Consider the following 19,088-nt stretch of genomic DNA (forward strand, 5'->3'; position numbering starts at 1 on the left):
AACATCGGAATTCCTATACAAGCACGCAAAGAACATTTGAATTCCTATACATGCAAGCAAATACCATGGGAATTCCTATACATGCAAGCAAATACCATGGGAATTCCTATACAAGCAATCAAATACCAAGGGAATTCCTATACATGCAAGCAAATAACAAGGGAATTCCTATACATGCAAGCAAATACCTTGGGAATTCCTATACATGCAAGCAAATAACATGGGAATTCCTATACAAGCAAGCAAATAACATGGGAATTCCTATACACGCAAGCAAATAACATAGGAATTCCTATACAAGCAAGCAAATAACATGGGACTTCATATACATGCAAGCACATAACTTGGGAATTCCTATACATGCAAGCACATAACATGGGAATTCCTATACATGCAAGCAAATAACATGGGAATTCCTATACACACAAGCAAATAACTGAGTTATTTTTACGTCACAATGTTTCAACTTAAAATCATTCTAATTATAGCATCCCATTCCTAATACTTTAATTACATGTTACGCTTTCTTAACCATCGGAAGTTTAACCAACGTAAATTAAGTTATAGACAATACTGGTTTTTAGAAAAACTGGAATAAAATAATTGATAGCAAATAACAAGGGAATTCCTATACATGCAAGCAAATAACATGGGAATTCCTATACACGCAAGCAAATAACTGAGTTATTTTTACGTCACAATTTTTCAACTTAAAATCATTCTAATTATAGCATCCCATTCCTAATACTTTAATTACCTGTTACGCTTTCTTAACCATCGGAAGTTTAACCAACGTTAATTAAGTTATAGACAATACTGGTTTTTAGAAAAACTGGAATAAAATAATTGATACAGTTTAAATTGCACGTTACCTTTGAATAGGCAATGTGATTATACCCACCTAACCAGATTGTACCTACCAAACCAGATTATACCTACCAGAAAACAAATCTCTTAAAAGAGCTGGTTTTTTGGGCTTATGACCAAAAAGGCAGTGAACTTTGAAACTACGTCATCCCTCTTGGCAAAGAGTGTGATGACCCGTAACTACTAGAAAAACCTGTTTGTACAGGGGCGTAAGCAAACTGCATAGATCTATTCTACTGGAATATTAGGAGATTAAAAAATAACTATCGCATTGAAATTTTGACTGACAAGTTCAGACAAATTGAACTGGACTTATTATGATTTTCAGAAACTCAAATCCCAGGGGTAGGAAGCATGAAATTAGGTATATAGAATTTATTTACTCAGGCAGGAAGGATAGGGTATATAGACAGGGAGTAGGGCTCAGGATGAATAAGGAAGGTGCTAAGTCTTGTTTACTGCTTCCGGCTTTGAAATCGGCTACATAGTTTTATTTTTCTTAATTGGCATATTGAAGTTTCTGGCCACTAAAGCCATCTAAAAAGGTCACAACTTTAAAGAGGAATGTTTATATTTCTCAAGGTGGTTGTATTGAACCTTTGGTGAGGTCAAGACATGAAGAAGAGGCTTACTTTGTCTGTGGTTATATGTATAGCAACATATACATATATTATGCGCGTATAGCCTACATAATTCTATATATAGAATTGAAAGGAAGGATGGGGTACATAGACAGAGAGTAGGGCTCATGATGAATGAGGAATCATGATGAATAAAACGTCCAGGTATCAGTCTGGATATCAGGACATCTGTCTGGACATCTGGACTATATAGCTTTCTTTTTTAGCTTCCAAGCTCTGATTTTTTTTAAAATCATGGATGTAGGTACGGCCAGCACAGATATCTATGAATCGCACACCATCATCATTTATGACACCCAAACCACGTTGTCCAATCATTTCAGGTGCATAACTGTGACTATTACCAACTTTAGCATTAAAATTACCACATATAGCTAAAATATCGTGCTCAGGTGAATAAGTTAGTAAAGAATTTCCTCAATGGTGGAAATATGTGGAAATATGTATATGTGACTCCTTGATCCCTATAGTATGTCGGACGAACGATAAAAGCGGTCTCTCAAATTCCTGACCCATGTTCCGGATGAAGGTAAGGATCTAAGTATGGAACTAAATGCCACTTAATCGAATATAATGACGAAAAACTTCCAAATTTTCCTCCCATTTTTCTAGACCCCTGCCACTCACAATGCAAGTAAAATATTTAAAATCCTTGGACTCGCAACTTCAAATAATCTTAAGTTGGATGTGGATGTTTCAAATATCGTTAAACAAGCAAGCGTCACTATACATATTTTTTTCGTAGAAAGGCTTGTAAAATACACTATAAAAATTTCGTACTTTCCCATCACTCCGAATCGTTTTCCCCTGCATGTGTAATGTAAGATAAGGCCTAAAATGCAATGCACATACCATCCAATTCAGATCACTTTTTAATACAAATAAATTTATTTAAAGTTCTTTTGCATGTCTTAGGATTTGTTTTTGTCTTTTAAGAGTTGTTACAATTGTTGTTTTGCTTTTCAGTAAAAGATATATGTTTAAGTTTTGGGGTGTGTTTCTGTATTTTCCTTTCCCTTTTTTAGTCCAATTTAGTGGACTTTTTTGTTGTAAAAGTGATCTAAAAGTAAATTATTATATCTAGTTTTAAAGATAGGCGCTTAGATCTACAAAAAATATTTCATTATCACTGTGGCTTGTCAAACCTGTTTTCTAACCTCATTGCCACGTGGCATGTGTGCCCTGATAGTTTGACTAATACAGCCTTTGCAAGTGTACAACCCTTCATCATGGCTAGTCGAACCAGTAAACCAGTAATTTTGACCTCAATGCCGCGATCAAATTAAAATTGTTTAGGCATACATACGTTTTAGATGTTCAACCATTCTTAGACTCGGTATTATTATGTCCTTTTCTCAACAATGTATGATTCTGATTTTGGTACCGTGGCTGTGCAGTGTTGCCCTTGGTGTAACCACACCAGGACTTTCGATAGGTATGTGCAAATAAGTAATGGGCTATGACTCTTGTCAAGACTTAAATGGTATTAACTTGTGTGTATTTGAAATAATCCTATCTTTACTTGCATTGTCAACAAGTTTAGGTTATTTGCCTGTTGTACTACAAAAGACGTTATCTGATATCTCGATACAGTTCTATTAGCTAAAAGACACGCGAGAAGTGATGCTTGGTTAATGCCAAAGAAATAAAACAAAATATGATGAAAATTTAACAATTTGGAAAAAAAATCAGCAATATATTTGCATATTAGAGGGGTTAGGGGGGGGGGGGGGTAAGGCATAGCATTTATTAAATACGTAACTTAACATAACCAAGGTACCCTTTTCCCCCCTAAGCCTTAAAAAAATAAAGTCTAAATATTGTAAACGCAGTGAGAAACCCCTGTTTGCATCTAATTCTCCGTTAAAAGAACCCTGTTTGACTATTTTCTTGTATTATCTATCTTTCGTGTCTAGTAGCGAATAGAACACTACCGATATTTCTTGCTCAGATTTACAGACGGCCCACTAGGCTAAGTATGCTCACATGATTTATTCGATATAGGCTCCCCTATTTTTTCGGTTATGAAGGCATTTAGAATTTTATGCTTTTCCCAAAATTTTTATACCCATTTTCTTCCATTACAGAAATGATTATAAAATTTGGTAATATATTCCTGACCTTATAGTTTTGGTATTGTATTTTGGGATTATACTAAAAGTTTATATTTTCTTAATCGTTTGACTACAGGCCTACCTTTTAATACTAAATTTACTAGTTAGGGGGATAAAGTTAGCTTTCCCAAAAAAAAGGTAAAAATGAAAAAAATTAGCTTTTCAACATAAATCTCAGTATTAAATAGAAATTGTCAATCTGAGTCATTTTGAGCTTCGATCCTTCCCAACCCAAATAACAACTGCGCCTACAGTAAAGGGGCTCAAAGCAAAAATTTCACGGAAATTTTTTTTTCCGGAATAAAATATGTACATTGTTAAAAATATTCTTATATATTTTTCTTAAGAAATAGAATACCACACAAACAATAAACAACATCTTTAGCCAGTAAAAGTAAAAAAAGACCTGTTATGTAGTTGCGTGGTTGGTGGTTACTTTTAATTTTGATTTCTTGATGTTTGAATACCGTACCAGGACTTTTGCTAATTATGTGCAAATAAGAAATGAAACGTGAATATTCTCAAAAAAGACTCAAAAGGTTTTAACTTATGTGTATTTAAAAAATTCTATCCCTCGTCTTTACTTTATAGAGCATTTTTTTTCCCATTTTTTTTCTATGTTTTTGCATTGAGGACGGCTATTATGACATGTTGATAAAAATAATTGCTTTATTTTCTTGTTTTCACTGGCTAAAAAATATTCTTCATTTGTTTATCATGTGTGTTTTTTTGTAAGGTCATTTTTAGACAGAGTGGGCTTTGATTAAGTTTATATATTTTAAGAAAAAACTAATAGCTTTTTTATGGCGCTATGAACGAGGCTGCGTTACCTTAAAGTTACTTTGAATAGAAGTGTTATTATCCAATTATAAAAATTATTTAATCGTTTTAGAGCATTTGACTATAAATAAGTATATAATTGATAAGGATATTGAAAACAGAGGCTTTGAATAAAAAAGAAAATGAAAGTTAAAAAGCTTTTTTTTTTTCGCAGAGGATGGTGTGGACTGTGCTGAAACATGTAGTGATGCTGCTGTTTTAGCCAATGAATATTATGATTCGAGGGCCTTATGCATCTCTCAATGCACATTTAAGGACATTTATCAGCGGCAGCTGACTGAGTTTTATGTGAGTCTTTTGCTCTTAACAAAGGTTTTAGTTTGATATTATTTATCTGAAATTGTTTTCTATTCATTTTCTATGTATTTTCTTGGCCATACGTAATTATGCTACCGTTATCATTGACTTCGCAAGAGCGCTACTTAAGTAAAGAACGATGTTGACACAATGTATTATTTTTGTATTTATTATTTTTTTAAGACCATGGCACTTCATAAAGAAGGGGTAGTCGCAAAAACTTCAAAAAGGATTCATTCGATTGGGAATTGAGAGGGCTAGTGCCCTTTTTAATAGCCTAGTCGAAAGCTACTAGAGGGCAACCATCCACCCTCCCACACCCATCATGTCCCCTAACACATCCAATTAAAATTTTAAGATAGTTATTTTGTTCAACGTAGTTGAAAGTTTCGGAAATTATATTTTTCAGGGTGACCATCCCCCCAGAACCCTCAGGGCAAGGCTTGTAAGTTATGCCATGGAGGTATATAAGGTTCCTGTAGAAATAGTGGTAGTATAAACTTCGGAGGTTAATTTAGAGAGTTATTTTGATTGTTATTTTGTTCAACGTAGTTGAAAGTCCCGGAAATTATATTTTTGAGGATGATTATCCCCCCAGAGCACTCAGGGCATAGGTTGTAAGTTATGCCCTGGATGTATATAAAGTTCTTGTAGAAATAGTGATAGTATAAACTTCGGAGGTGACTTATTGGATTAGTAATCAGAAGTTGCAGTGTCCTTTTTAAGAGTAACAGTAATCGCAGGGTAGCAGCCCTCCCCCCTACACGGCGTATTGTCCCAAAATGCATCCAATTAAAAGTTTGAGATAACTATTTTATTCAAAATCGTCTACAGATCCTTTAACAAGGCTTTTGGGGTTAAAACAAACCCCCAGAGCCTGGGGCAAGGGTTTAAGTTTTGCCGAGGGGCAACAAATATTTTTATGTAAAGGATGGTTGTTTAAATTTAGAGGAGTCTTATTTGGTTGAAAATTGGAAGTTCCAGATCCTTTTTAAGAGTAAAAAGTGACGTAGAGCAAATAGCCCCCCCCCCCCCACCGGACTACCCCTTTTTCACCCAACGCATCTGACTGAAATGGTGATATAGTCATTTTGTTGAAAATAGTCCAAAGAATATATAAAAATGCCTCTAGGGTTCGCATAGCCCCCAGAGCTTTGGAGCAAGGGTTGTAAGTTATGCCCGGGGGCATATAAGGTTTTCTGGAATGGCTGGTCGTATAAACTTCAGCTAAGGCTCATTTGATTTTAAACTGGAAGTTATAGTGCTCTTTTTAAAGAGTCAAAAGTAACTTGAGAGCAACTAGCCTCCCCCCCACGCCCATCATTTCGTAAACACATCCAATCAAAACGTTGAGATATATCAATTTTGTTCATCGTAGTTGAAGGGTCTGAAAATTATGTCTTTGAGGATGACAACCACCCCACATACCTCAGGGTGAGGGTTGTAAGTTATGCCCTGGGGGCTATTATGGTTTTTATATAAAAGGTGGTCATATATACTTTAGAGGGTCTAATTGGAAAGCTAATCAGAAGTTTTAGTGCCCTTTTTAAGAGTAAAAGTGGTCATAGGGCAGATATACCCCCACACGTCGTTTTTTCCCGAAATGCAGAAAAAATAATTTTTTATACTGTAATTTTATTAAAAATAGTTCAAAAAACATATAAAAAGGCTTTTGGGATTGAAAAACACCCCCAGAGCTTGGGGGCAAGGGTTGTAAGTTATGCCCTAGGGGCGTTTGAGGTCTTTATGGAAAGGATGCTTGTATAAATTTAGAGGGGTCTCATTTGGTTGAACATTGGAAGTTCTAGATCCCTTTTAAGAGCCAAAAGTAATGAAGTGAAACTAGCCCCCCCCCCCCAGACTACGCCTGTTTAAACCAAACGCATCTGATTGAAATTTTGAGATAGCCACTTCAGCTGGGGCTAATTTGATTTGAAATCAGAAGTTATAGTGCCTTTTTTAAGAGTCAAAAGTGATTGAAAAAAGGGGAGGGGTGAACCACCCCCACCCCTTCCTCACCAATCATTTTACTAAACACATCCAATCAAAATTTTGATATAACAATTTTGTTCAGCGTAGTTGAAGGGACCGAAAATTATTTCTTTGAGGATTTCTTCGAGGAACCACTCCATAGCCTTCAGGACAAGGGTTGTAAGCTATTCCCTGGGGGCATATTTGTATATAAAGGGTGGTCGTAAATACTTCAGAGGGGTCTCATTGGAAAGGTAATCATAAGTTTCAGTGTCTTTTTTAAGAGTCAACGTGATCAGAGGGCAGACATCCCCCCACATATCGTGTTTTCCCGAAATGCAGACATTAGAAATTTTCAGATAGCCTTTTTGTTCAATATAGTCTAAAGATCATATAACAGGGCTTTTGGGGTTCTTACAAACCACCAGAGCCTGAGGGCAAGGGTTGTAAGTTATTCCCATGGGGCATTAAAGGTTTTTTATGGAAGGTATGGTTGTATAGACTTTAGAGGTGGCTCATTTATTTGAAAATTCGGAATTCTATCTCCCCTTTACGAGTCAAAAGTGATGGAAGTCAACTAGCCCCCGTAACTATCCCTCTTTTCTTGAAACGCATCTGATTAAAATTGTGAGACATCCATTTCAAAGCAAAATAGTCCAAAGAATATATAAAGATGCCTCCAGGGTTAAAACAACCCCCCAGAGCTCTGGGCCAAGGGCTGTAAGATATACCCTGAGGGCATATAACGTTTTTATGGAATGACCTGTAACATAAACTTCAGATGGGGTTTATTTGATTTTAAATTGGAAGTTATAGTATCCTTTTTATGAGTCGAAGTAATTTGAGAACAACCAGCCCCCTCCCCCAAACGCCCATCATTTCCCAAAAACAAACATCCAGACAAAGTTAAGAGCGATCCATTTTATCAGCATTGTTTAAAGGTTCATTAATTATGCATTTGGGGTTGTCAACCCCCCCCCCCCAGGCCGCAGGGCAAGGGGCGTACGTTAGGCAGTTTATACATTGTTTAAATATACTATATGTTACTGAGAAATGTATGCGTGTTCAACTACTACTTTCCCAAAATACGAAGGGCGTTAAGGCGAGTCTTTCAAGGAATATTAAGGGGAGTGTTGAACTAAATCAAAAAAAAGTTATGTGTATATGGGTTATCAAAAGGGTGACCTCATTATAGACCTAGTATATTAATTTGGAACTTTCAAGAAATAATAAGGGAGATGATCAGTTGGCCAAAAAGGCAATATTTGCACACTACTACTGCTACAACTATCGCTGCTTTTACTGCTACCATAACTAGTACTACTACTATCACTACTATCACTAAGACTACTTATGCAGTGGGTACTACTAAAGCTGAGGATATTGACACAAACATCTGATGTAACGTTGAGGGGGAAACGTTGAACTAAATCAAGGCGTATTTTGTGCATACAGATTACTGATACGAGCGTATCAGCCATATTTTTAGAACGGATTATCGTATCAAGAGGAAACTTCAGGGGTATCATGAATGGGATTTTCAACTGACCAAAAGACAAAATGTATCTGCTACTCCTGCTATTAATAGTGCTGTTACTACTGCTACTACTACTAATAATAATACTCCATTACTGCTACTACTGGTCCTACTACTATGATTAGACCGCGGCGCCGCGCCGATGAGGGAAGACCGGCGGCGGCGGGGACAAAAACAGGACGCCGCGCCGCGCCTCCGGTAAGATGTCGGCGGCGCGCCGCCTGGGTGATCAATGTTGACCGCAAACATTCATGTTTTCATCAGTCTTTCTCAAATCACCGCTTCAATTTTCAACCGATTCGAGCCTATTCATGAGTTCAAAAATTCACAAGTCGCTGGCTGGAAACTGGTCTTCTTCGTTATTCGTCAAGAGAAGTAGAAATGGGGTAAAAACGAAATGGCTGTGGCGTTTCAGAACCCTTGCATAATACGAGTAGTTGAAGTATCTATTAGTTATGTATTCTTAACATAAATAATAATCAAAATTAGTAGTTTTTTTCATAGAGCATTACTGCATACAAAACTTCAAATACTGTATCACAAAATTCGTCAGTTATCTGAATAAAAACTCTGAATATAAGTTTGAACTTAGAAGCTTAATTTTTTCATAATGCCCTTTGCCTATATCTGTTTTGTCACCTTTAAAACAGTTGAAATGGGCGACTTAGATATTGATTGTTTTTTTTTGGCTCTTTTGGATTCTTAAAAAGACTTCTTTTATTAAAAACTGGTTTTTAATTACAATTTTAAAAAATGTATTTTAAATTGTTTTGGCTTCTTTATAGAATATATGTCATGTATGCTAAGGCTGAACTGCTGCTTTTTTATTGCTTTTGGCTGCTCTTTTAGATATGATTCGTTTTTCTTTTGGGGATTCATTCCAAATTGTAAATTGATAAATACCTAATATCATTCAAATTATAAACTACATCTAAAAGGAGTAAATTTATCAAATTGAAAAATACATTATGAACACTTCACATGAGAACCCTTCAATTACAATGAAACAAAAATAAACTTAATGGTTTATTCGGTATGAAGAAAAATTAAATGCCAGCTATTTTCTGGTAAAAAATAAAATCTCGTCCGTTTTAAATGTAATTAAATGAAATAATATGCAGACTGAAGTAGCTTCAGGAAGATGTTGATATTTTCATCCTAGTTCGTCACTTTTAATCCAAGCAAAATGTTAGGACACTTAGTATCAGTTATTGAGTTTAAGCTTTGATTTCCAAATGCTCACAAACATTACCAAATTTAAGAAGGTCGCAACAATAAGCCACCTGTGGTCAAAATACTTAAAGACTCCTCTTAGATTCCCACCCAGGCTCAAAGCTTCTGCTATGGTCATTTCCATGGAAATCTCCAAAGAGTTTCTTTTTAAAATAGCTTTCAAGCGTAGTTAGGTGTATTTAGACTTTTTTGCTTTTCTTAAAATCTTTGAAAAAAGTGTAATAATATTCCAAATTTTACATTTGTTATATTTGTGCATATTTTTGGTAATCCTTTGTGGGGTGATCGAATTTTTTAAACCACTGTAGATACGTAAGAACGTTGCAACATCTAGTACCTTGAGGTCATAAGACTGTCAAAGACTCCTCCTTGAACCTCCCAAATTGAAAGCTTTTATTATGATCTGGCCTTTTAATATAACGTGGGCACTGAACCAAGGGCGCTATTGTCACTCGAGCGCAACGTTAGGTGGGGATGTCGATATTGCTTTTGAATTGGTCACACCAATTCGTTTTAGTGTGAATCTGCCTGATACTTATGAATGAATGTTTTCAAATTAAACCCGTTTCATCAATAAGAAAAAAAACGGATTAGACGCATATGTCCCTTTCCCTTTCGACAATAAAACCATGCAAGTGCTGTATCAAGTACAACTCACGAAAATCTTGTTAATTTTGTCCACTTTTCAACTTATTGGCACCCCTGCTTTAAAAAAAAAACGAGGTATTATCATTTAAATATGATAGCTCAATACCCCCCTCCCCCCTCTGGATACCACCTTGATAAAATGCCGTCTCTGCTTTAAATTAAAAAAAAAATAACTTTTTGGGATCCCTGCTTTCAATAAAGAAAATTTGAGATAATATCATTTAAATGTAATACCCCCTACCCCCTCCCCCCTCTGGATACCACCTTGATAGGATACCGTCTCAGCTTTCATTAGAAAAATAAGTTACTTAATAATTAACTAGGTCACTATATGGTTCAAACAAACGCGCAAAATAACGTTAAACAGCTAAGTGTTCCTTGAAAAAAAATTGAGGGTATGAGTAAAGGGGTACAAAGACAACAACAAATGTCAAAATTATTCAGATATACCTCAAATTATTTGAAAACTGAGTCATAGATTTGCCATGGGATTCTATAAGATCCAAAGAATCTATTAAAAAGGGAGCACACACAAAAGACAAATTAGGCCAGTAGCCAATAAGAAATTGCAAAATACTCAAGACAATAAGCAGGTCCTAATGGGGGGCCCTGGGTCTATCAAAATATTTCGAAGATTTCCCAGGGATTTTGATATCATTTTCTTCTGTCTCCACTTTAAATGAAAAATAATAATTATCCTTTTGGCATCCTTGCTTTCAATAAAAAAATATAATGTATTATCTTTTAAAAATGATAGCCCCTTATCCCCCCCCCCTATAGGCCATAATTTTCAATTTATTTATGAGTCATATTTTTGGGGTATCTTCCCAAAAATTGAGTATTAAACATTCAGGCTTTAAAAAATTTAGTATTAAACATTAAGAAAATCTTATCTAAAAACACCAAAAAAAAAAAAAAAAAAAAAATCTGCAAACTTACAATTCAGCTGTAGAAATAATCTGTCGTTCTGTCAATTTCAAAATACAACTGCAGGCTGAAGCTGTATAGTAGTGAATTCGTTCTATAATTCTATTCAACTCGAAAATAAAATTATTGAATACGAACGTTGTAAGGAACTCCGATTGGAAACTGCGTTCGAAAGAATTTAAACTCATTTTATAAGGACGAGAGTGTTTTTTGTCAACATATGAAGAACTGTGTATATTGGAATATATGCAATTGCATATTGCATATGTCTGGTTTTTACGCAAAGTAAGTAAAGAGACGAAAATTAAAGAACAAGAGAGTAGTGAAGAATTATGGTATGCAAAGTAATACCTGGCAGGGAAAGTCACTGGTGATACATCGCTAGGGGTGGCACCGTGATTGCGTAATTTTCGGGGATTCGGGGAACCAAATGTTTTTTCGGGGTGACGCACAGATTTTCGGGGTAATACCCGAAAATTTTGGAATTGAGCAAGCCCTGCTTGATTTCTAATCAGGAAAATCGAAATTCTAAACGACACGAGAAGGGAAAGCTCCGACTTTGCGGTTGACGCAATAAAGAATTGCCGCAAAATTAATTTAAAGTCGACCGAACGCCACCGCCTCTGTCGGCGGCGGCACGCCTTTGGAGCCCCGGCGGCGTTACGACACTTAAGTGGCGTTCGACCAGGCCTCTCGTCGGCGGCGTTCGGTCGATCCGCCGGCGCGGCGCCGGGGTCTAACTATGATAATAGTAAAATTAAGGCTAAGCGTATGAAATTGAAAATATGACAGAGTATTGAGGGGGAGTTTAAACTAAATCAAAACATACTATGTGCATGCAGATTATCAAAAGAATGTATCTCAAGAATGGATTTGGGTATTAAGTTGGAACTGTCAGATAATACTTAAAGGGGAAGATTGATTGACAAAGAGGTAATAGATGCATGTCATTACTAACAATAGTACCACTGCTACTTTTACTAATGCTACATACTGCTACTAAAGCCCTTCAACTACTACTTCAACTGCAACAAGTTGTAAGGCTTAGAGTATTAAGATGAAAAGGGCGTCGAAAGGGGGTCAAAAGCGCAAATCAGCAATATTCTCGAAACAGATTACCGTGCCAAGGTGAAACTTTCGGGGAATCATGTAAGTGATGTTCAACTGATATAAAGGCAAGACGTAGGTGCTACTGCCGCTATTAATACTGCTGCTACTACTGTTACTACGACAACTGATACACCATTACTGCTACTACTGTTCCTACTACTACCACTACTACTATGATAATAGTAAAATTAAGGCTAAGCATATGATAGTGAAAATATGACAGAATATTGAGGGGGAGTTTAAACTAAATCAAAACATACTATGTGCATGCAGATTATCAAAAGAATGTATCTCAAGAATGGATTTGGGCATTAAGTTTGAACTGTCAGAGAATGCTTAAAGGGGAAGATTGATTGACAAAGAGGTAATAGATACATGTCACTACTAACGATAGTACCACTGCTACTTTTACTAATACTACTACTGTTACTAAACTACTTCAACTACTACTTCAATTGCAACAACTTGTAAGGCTCAGAGTATTAAGATGAAAAGGGCGTCGAAAGGGGGTCAAAAGCGCAAATCAGCAATATTCTCGAAACAGATTACCGTGCCAAGGTGAAACTTTCGGGGAATCGTGTAAGGGATGTTCAACTGATATAAAGGCGAGACGTACGTGCTACTGCCGCTATTAATACTGCTGCTACTACTGTTACTACGACAGCTGATACACCATTACTACTTCTCCTACTACCCCCCCAACTACTGTGATACTAGTACTAGTACAACTAGTAGTATACCACTAGTGATACTAGTACTATTAGGGCTTAGTCTATGAAGGTAAAATTTGAGAGAGTATTAATGGCAAATTCAAACTAACAAAAGACACTATGTGCATATAGAGAGCGTATCTTAAGAATTGATTTGGGTATTAAGTTCGAACATCGGGTGTTGAAGTGGATGTTAAAAAAAAGGTGATAATTATGTGCATACTGCTACTACTGCTACTGCAACTATTGCTTCTATACAAGCTAATGGTATTAAGGTGAAGCTTTCAAAGAATATTTAGGCTGATGTTGAGCTAAATCAAAACGAACTATGATCATGAACATTGTCAAAAGGGTTAAAAAGCAATATCACAATAACGGTTTACATTATAAAGTTAGACCTATCAGGGTAAGCTGCGGTTGATTTTGAACTAGCTAGAAGACACTATGTGTAGACTTCTAATACTACTTCTACGGTTACTGTAACTAATGATACTAAAGGAAATAAGTTGAAAATCTTAAGGAACGCTTAGGGAGAGTTTCAATTAAACGCAAAAACTAAAGCATGCCGATGTTAAAAGGGAAGTTAAACAATATCATAAACAATATCATAGGCAGCGCTGCTCTATCTTAACTAGTAATACCATTGCTATTTTAAAGGAGCTAATTTGAAAGGAAATTAAAAGTTCTAGTGCCCTTTTTAAGAGTTAAAATTAATTGGAGGTCAATCAGCTTTCCAATTTCATTTCCCTGAAAAAGAATATAAAAAGAACAGAAGTTGATTAAAAAATTGTTTCTATAAAATAAGTTTTTCAAGGAAATGTAAAGGACTCTATTAGACCAAAAATGAGCAAATATAGAATCAAATAACTTACCAAGTGTAAAACTACCACAAATCAGGATCAATAAATAAATGAAACCCCAAAAGAACAGAAATTATAATAAATGACCGAATCAAACTCAAAACGAGCAAAAATTAACATTATTAGGGCTCACAACCCCTATGCCTTCTTAAGGCCACAACATAATTTGTACTTTACTGAAAATTCTTTTGTTAACGTGTTCAGTTTTATAACTTTAATAAATCAAAAATTATTAAGATTTTAAAGAATAAGTAGAAGCATTTTATTTTAAATTAACAATGCACTAGCATTTGTATTTTCATTAAAGTGCAAATTATGTTCGGGCCTTGAGAAGGCATAGGGGTTGTGAGCTCTAATCATATTAATGTCTGCTCGTTCTTAGTTTCACTCGGTTATTTATTGTAATTTCTGTTCTTTTTGGGTTATTTATTAATGCTTATTAAAACCATAAAAAGCCTTATATGTTAACAATCGACAGCTTATATAACTTACAATCCTTTCCTTAGGGGCTGTGGGGAGGTTTGTTAACCCCCAAGGCATAGTTATTTGACTTTTGAACTATTTTGAAGAAAATAGCTTAAAAATTTTGATCGGATGCATTTAGGGAAAAGAGGGCGTCGGAGGCTATTCGCCTTCCGATCATTTGTACTACGGTATTAAAAAGGGCACTAGAAATTCCGATTTCTAATTGAATGAGCTTCCTGGGAAAGTTCAAAACTACTTAATAACCCATCATAGATAGATTTTGAAAGGTATTTGTAAATCTAATTAAAATGTTTATTATCAGAGCGTTTCTTTCTTGAGACACTACTTTTGCGCTTAGTTTAGTCAAGTAGGAATCAAGCTGTCTTCGCTTTTTCTAAATGGACGTCCTGTATTTTTTTTTTCTTCTCTCAGTTAGTATTAAATCCTTGAAGTACTATTTCTATCATTATTTGTACTAATAACAGCATTTTCTTTTAGTTCAAGATGGCGTCTTAGTTCTTCTGCAGTCCATTGTGAAAATTTATATTGACTACAAACTCCTGCATCATCTTCATTTATTTATTTATTCTTCATTTACAATAATTTGCTTCGTCTCAATAAAAAAGATTTTAATTCTTATCGATTCTTAGAACACTCCCAATATGATAAAAATAGAATCAAGGCCGCATTCAGGGGGAAGAGGTTTATACGGTCCGACTCCAGGCTGGTTTTTTGAAAAACAAACATGAAAATTTTTTCACTAAAGGTGATATTATAAGAATGTGTAATGCCCGAGCCCCATCAAAGTCACATATGTCGATAAAAGAAGGCCATATTTTATCATCTAGATTGCAAGTGTATCCATGAAATATAAACTTATTCCTTTTACCATCAATTTGAACATGCTCACTTTTCCTTGACAGAAGTCAAGAGTATTTTGCATTGCTGGCAGTGTGAATGAGACAATATGTCCTCAACACTTGACAAAACTTATGACAAATATGAATCTCCCTCTTTTTGTGATGACGTTGATGAAGGCAAAGCTCCAGAATTTTGAGGAGTTTACTTTTTGTCCATGACGCCTACATTGACCAATCAAAAACCTCGTGGCAACGAACTGTAAATAAGGAGCGACCCGGCTCAATAGTAACTGAAGCTCTAAAAAACGGAATTTTGATACCAATAGATACATTAAAAGAATTACATTTCTATACTGATTTAAAGTATATAAGCTTCATCAAGTTTAGTAATACCCATCAAAAGTTACGAGCCGGAGAAAATTTGCCGTATTTTCAAAAAAAGGGAAACACCCCCTAAAGTCATAGAATCTTATCGAAAATCACACAATCAGATTCAGCGCATCAGAGAACCCTACTGTAGAGGTTTCCCGCACCTATCTGCAAAAATGTGGAATTTTGTACTTTTTGCCAGAAGAAAGATCACTGATGCGTGTTTATTTGTTTGTTTTTTTTTTTCCCCAAGGGTGATTGTATCGACATAATAGTCATAGAATGTCACAAGAGGGTTCATTCGAACGGGAGTTAAAAGTTCTAGTCCCCTTTTGAAGTGTTAAAAAATTGGAGGGTAACTAGGCCTCCTCCCACGCTCATTTTTTTCCTAAAGTCACCGGATCAAAATTTTGAGATAGCCATTTTGTTCAGCATAGTCGAAAAATCTAATGACTGTCTTTGAGGACGACTTGATCCCCCACAGTCCCCGAAGGAAGGGCTGCAAGTTATGAACTTCGCCCATTGTTAACATATAGCATTGGTTACTGGAAAGCATACAGACGTTTTCAGCGAGTATTTTTTGTGGTGGGGGTAGGGGCGGGGGTTACTTGGGAGAATCTTTTCATGGAAGAATTTTTCACGGGGGAAGAGAATTTCCATGAAGGAGGCGCTGGATTTCCCAGCATTATTTAAAAAACAATCAGAAAAAAAATTCAACTGAAGGTAAGGAGCAACATTAAAACTTAAAACGAACAGAAATTATTACGTATTTGAGGGGGATCGTCCCCTCTTGAAAACCTTGCTCTTTACACTAAAGTATTTTTAGTGATTTTAAAAGAGCCATTTATTCTAATTAAATGGCCTCTTTGACTCAGGGATCATTCTTATAGAATTGGAACAAAATTCGAACTGAGCGTAAAGAGCGAGGTACTGACGAGGGGGCGAACCCTCTCATATATGTAATAAAATTATAAGAATTTAGAATTTCGTTACGTAAGTCAATTCGTAAGTTACGTATATTTATTATTAGTAAAACGTTCCTAAATAAAATTAAAAGTTCTAGTACCCTTTTTAAGGAACCAAAAAAAATTATGGCTACTAGGCTCCCTCCCCCGCCCCTTTTTTCTCAGAATCATCCGATCAAGATTTTGAGAAAGCCGTTTAGGCAAAAAACTAAAATTAATATGCAAATTTCGTTTTAATTATTCATTTACGGTGAGCCAAATTCAAAACCTGCATTAATTCAAAAACTTTGAGAAATTTAAATAAATAAAAAAGTTTTTTTCAACTGAAAGGAAGGAGCGACATTAAAACTTAAAACGAGTAGAAATTATTCCGTATTTAAAAGGGGCTGTTCCCTCCTAAACTCCCCGCTCTTTACGTTCACGTTTTTTATTGTTTTAAAAAGTAGAGCTGTGAGAAAGAGTCAAATTTTAGCGTAAAGAGCGGGGCGTTGAGAAGGGGACAGCCTCTTTCATATACAGAATAATTTCTGTTCGTTTTAAGTTTTAATGTCGCTCCTTAGTTTCAGTTTAAAAATTTTTTTTTTTTTTTTTTATTTAATCTCACGCGGAAGGACTTATGTCTGTCTACCCGTTGAAGAGCGTTTTAAAATATAAGTAATTTTTTTTTATAATCGACAATATTCTCATCGTTAGTGAATTTAAAGTGATTGTCCTCAAAGTATTCTATTGTTGAAAGTCCGAGCTCTATTGCATTCGTCTCGTAGGGTTTGGCCATTTTTTTAAAGAATAAAGAAAACTGCTTGTAAAGAAGCAGCCGCCTGCTTGGTGAAGACGTTTTCTTCTCAGTTTTAAATCTTATCCCTGGTTTTGAGCTGCAAAGGCGCGTAAATTGGAACGATGTTATTTTGGAACGATGTAAATTGGAACGTAATTGGAACGATGTTTGCAACTACTTCAGGCTTTTGACAACTGCTTTCAGTTAAATTTTGTAACATAGTTCTAATATGACAATGACAAATTTAATGTCAACACCATGCTTGAGTGTGGCCTTCTTAAGTACATGTTTTGAATTGCCTAGGACGCTAATTAAATGTCTGCTTTTATGAAGTTTCTTCAGTGTCGTAACCTCAACTAATGACCTTTTTTATTGTTCACTGGAAGATATACGGTAATGTTATTGTCAAAAATATCAGAGACTACACGCAAATCTTCAGGTGTATCAAACAGTTCGTGTCGTGGCAACGAACTGTAAGTAAGGAGCGACCCGGCTCAAAAGTAACCAAAACTTTAAAAAAACAATAGATACATCAAAAGAATGGCACTTTTGTACTGATTTCAAATATATAAATTTTATCAAGTTTAGTCTTACCCATCACAAGTTACGGGCCTAAAAAAAATTGCCTTATTTTCGAAAAAAGGGGAAAGCACCCACTAAAAGTGATAGAATCTTAATGAAAATTAAACCACCAGATTCAGCATAACAGAAAACCCTACTGTAGATATTTCAAGCTCCTATCTGCAAAAATGTAGAATTTTGTATTTTTTTTTCCACAAATCAGATCACAGATGCGTGTTTATTTGTTTTTCTTTCCAGGGGTGATCCTATCGATCCAGTAGCCCTATAATATCGTGAGACGGCTCATTTGAACGGAAATTAAAAGTTCTAATGCCCTTTTTAAGTGATCAAAGAAATTGGAGAGTATCTTGGCCCCTTCCCAATCTCACTTGTTCCCGAAGTCACCCAATAAAAAATTTGAGATAGCCATTGTGTTCAGCCTAGTCAAAAATCTAGTAAATATGTCTTTGAGGATTACTTAATCCCCCACAGTTCCCGAAGGAGGGGCTACAAGTTATGAAGTTTGCCCTTTGTTTACATATAGTATTGGTTATTGGGAGGTATACAGGCGTTTCCAGGGGGATTTTTTCTGGTGGGAGGGAGGGGGAGGGTCAGAGGAGGGGGTTGTATGGGAGGATCCTTCCATGAAGGAATTTTCCTTGGGGAAGAGACATTTCTATGAAGGGGGCGCCGGATTTCCCAGCATTATTTAAAAAAAACAATCACAAATTAAATAAAAACAAGTTTTTTAAACTGAAAGTAAAGAGCAGCATTAAAAATTAAAACGAACAGAAATTATTACGGATATAAGGGGATTTGTCCCTTAGTCAATACCTCGCTCTTTGCGCTAAAGTTTTTTTAGTACTTTCAAAAGAGGTATCTATTCTAATTAAACAGTCCTTATGATTCAGGGATTTGTGATTCGTACAAAATTCGAACTTTAGCGTAAAAAGCGAGATGTTGACAAGGGGGAGAACCTCCTCATATACGTAATAACACACGTAATAAAAAAAACAAGCGATACAGCTCAATAGTATTCGAAACTTTTAAAAACGGAATTTTAATGTCAATAAATATATGAAAAGAATGGGCTTATAATGCTGATTCTAAATATATAAACAAATAAGGAACCAAAAAATTGGAGGACAACTAGGCACCTTCCTCACCCTTTTTTGCTAAAATTCATACGATCAGAATTTTGAGAAAGCCATTTAGCCAAAAAAAATAAAATTTATATGCAAATTTCGTTTTAATTATTCATATACGGCTAGCTAATTTCAAAACCTGTATTAATTCAAAAACGTTCAGGAATTAAATAAAAGTTTTTTTTAACAGAAA

The 19,088-nt window shown here is 35.5% G+C and overlaps 1 long non-coding RNA gene across 1 annotated transcript; it reads left to right on the forward strand.

The window, feature by feature from the left end:
* The first annotated feature begins 2,830 nt into the window (after positions 1-2,830).
* Positions 2,831-14,859, forward strand: LOC148953568 (uncharacterized). Its single transcript, XR_016141653.1, has 3 exons — positions 2,831-2,943; positions 4,617-4,750; positions 14,719-14,859. It is a non-coding gene; the product is annotated as an uncharacterized LOC148953568 (long non-coding RNA).
* The last annotated feature ends 4,229 nt before the right edge of the window (positions 14,860-19,088 follow it).

Source organism: Artemia sp. Qi Xiang Cuo, chromosome 4 (genome assembly GCF_049724085.1).
Source record: "Artemia sp. Qi Xiang Cuo chromosome 4, ASM4972408v1, whole genome shotgun sequence".
NCBI lineage: Eukaryota > Metazoa > Arthropoda > Branchiopoda > Anostraca > Artemiidae > Artemia > Artemia sp. Qi Xiang Cuo.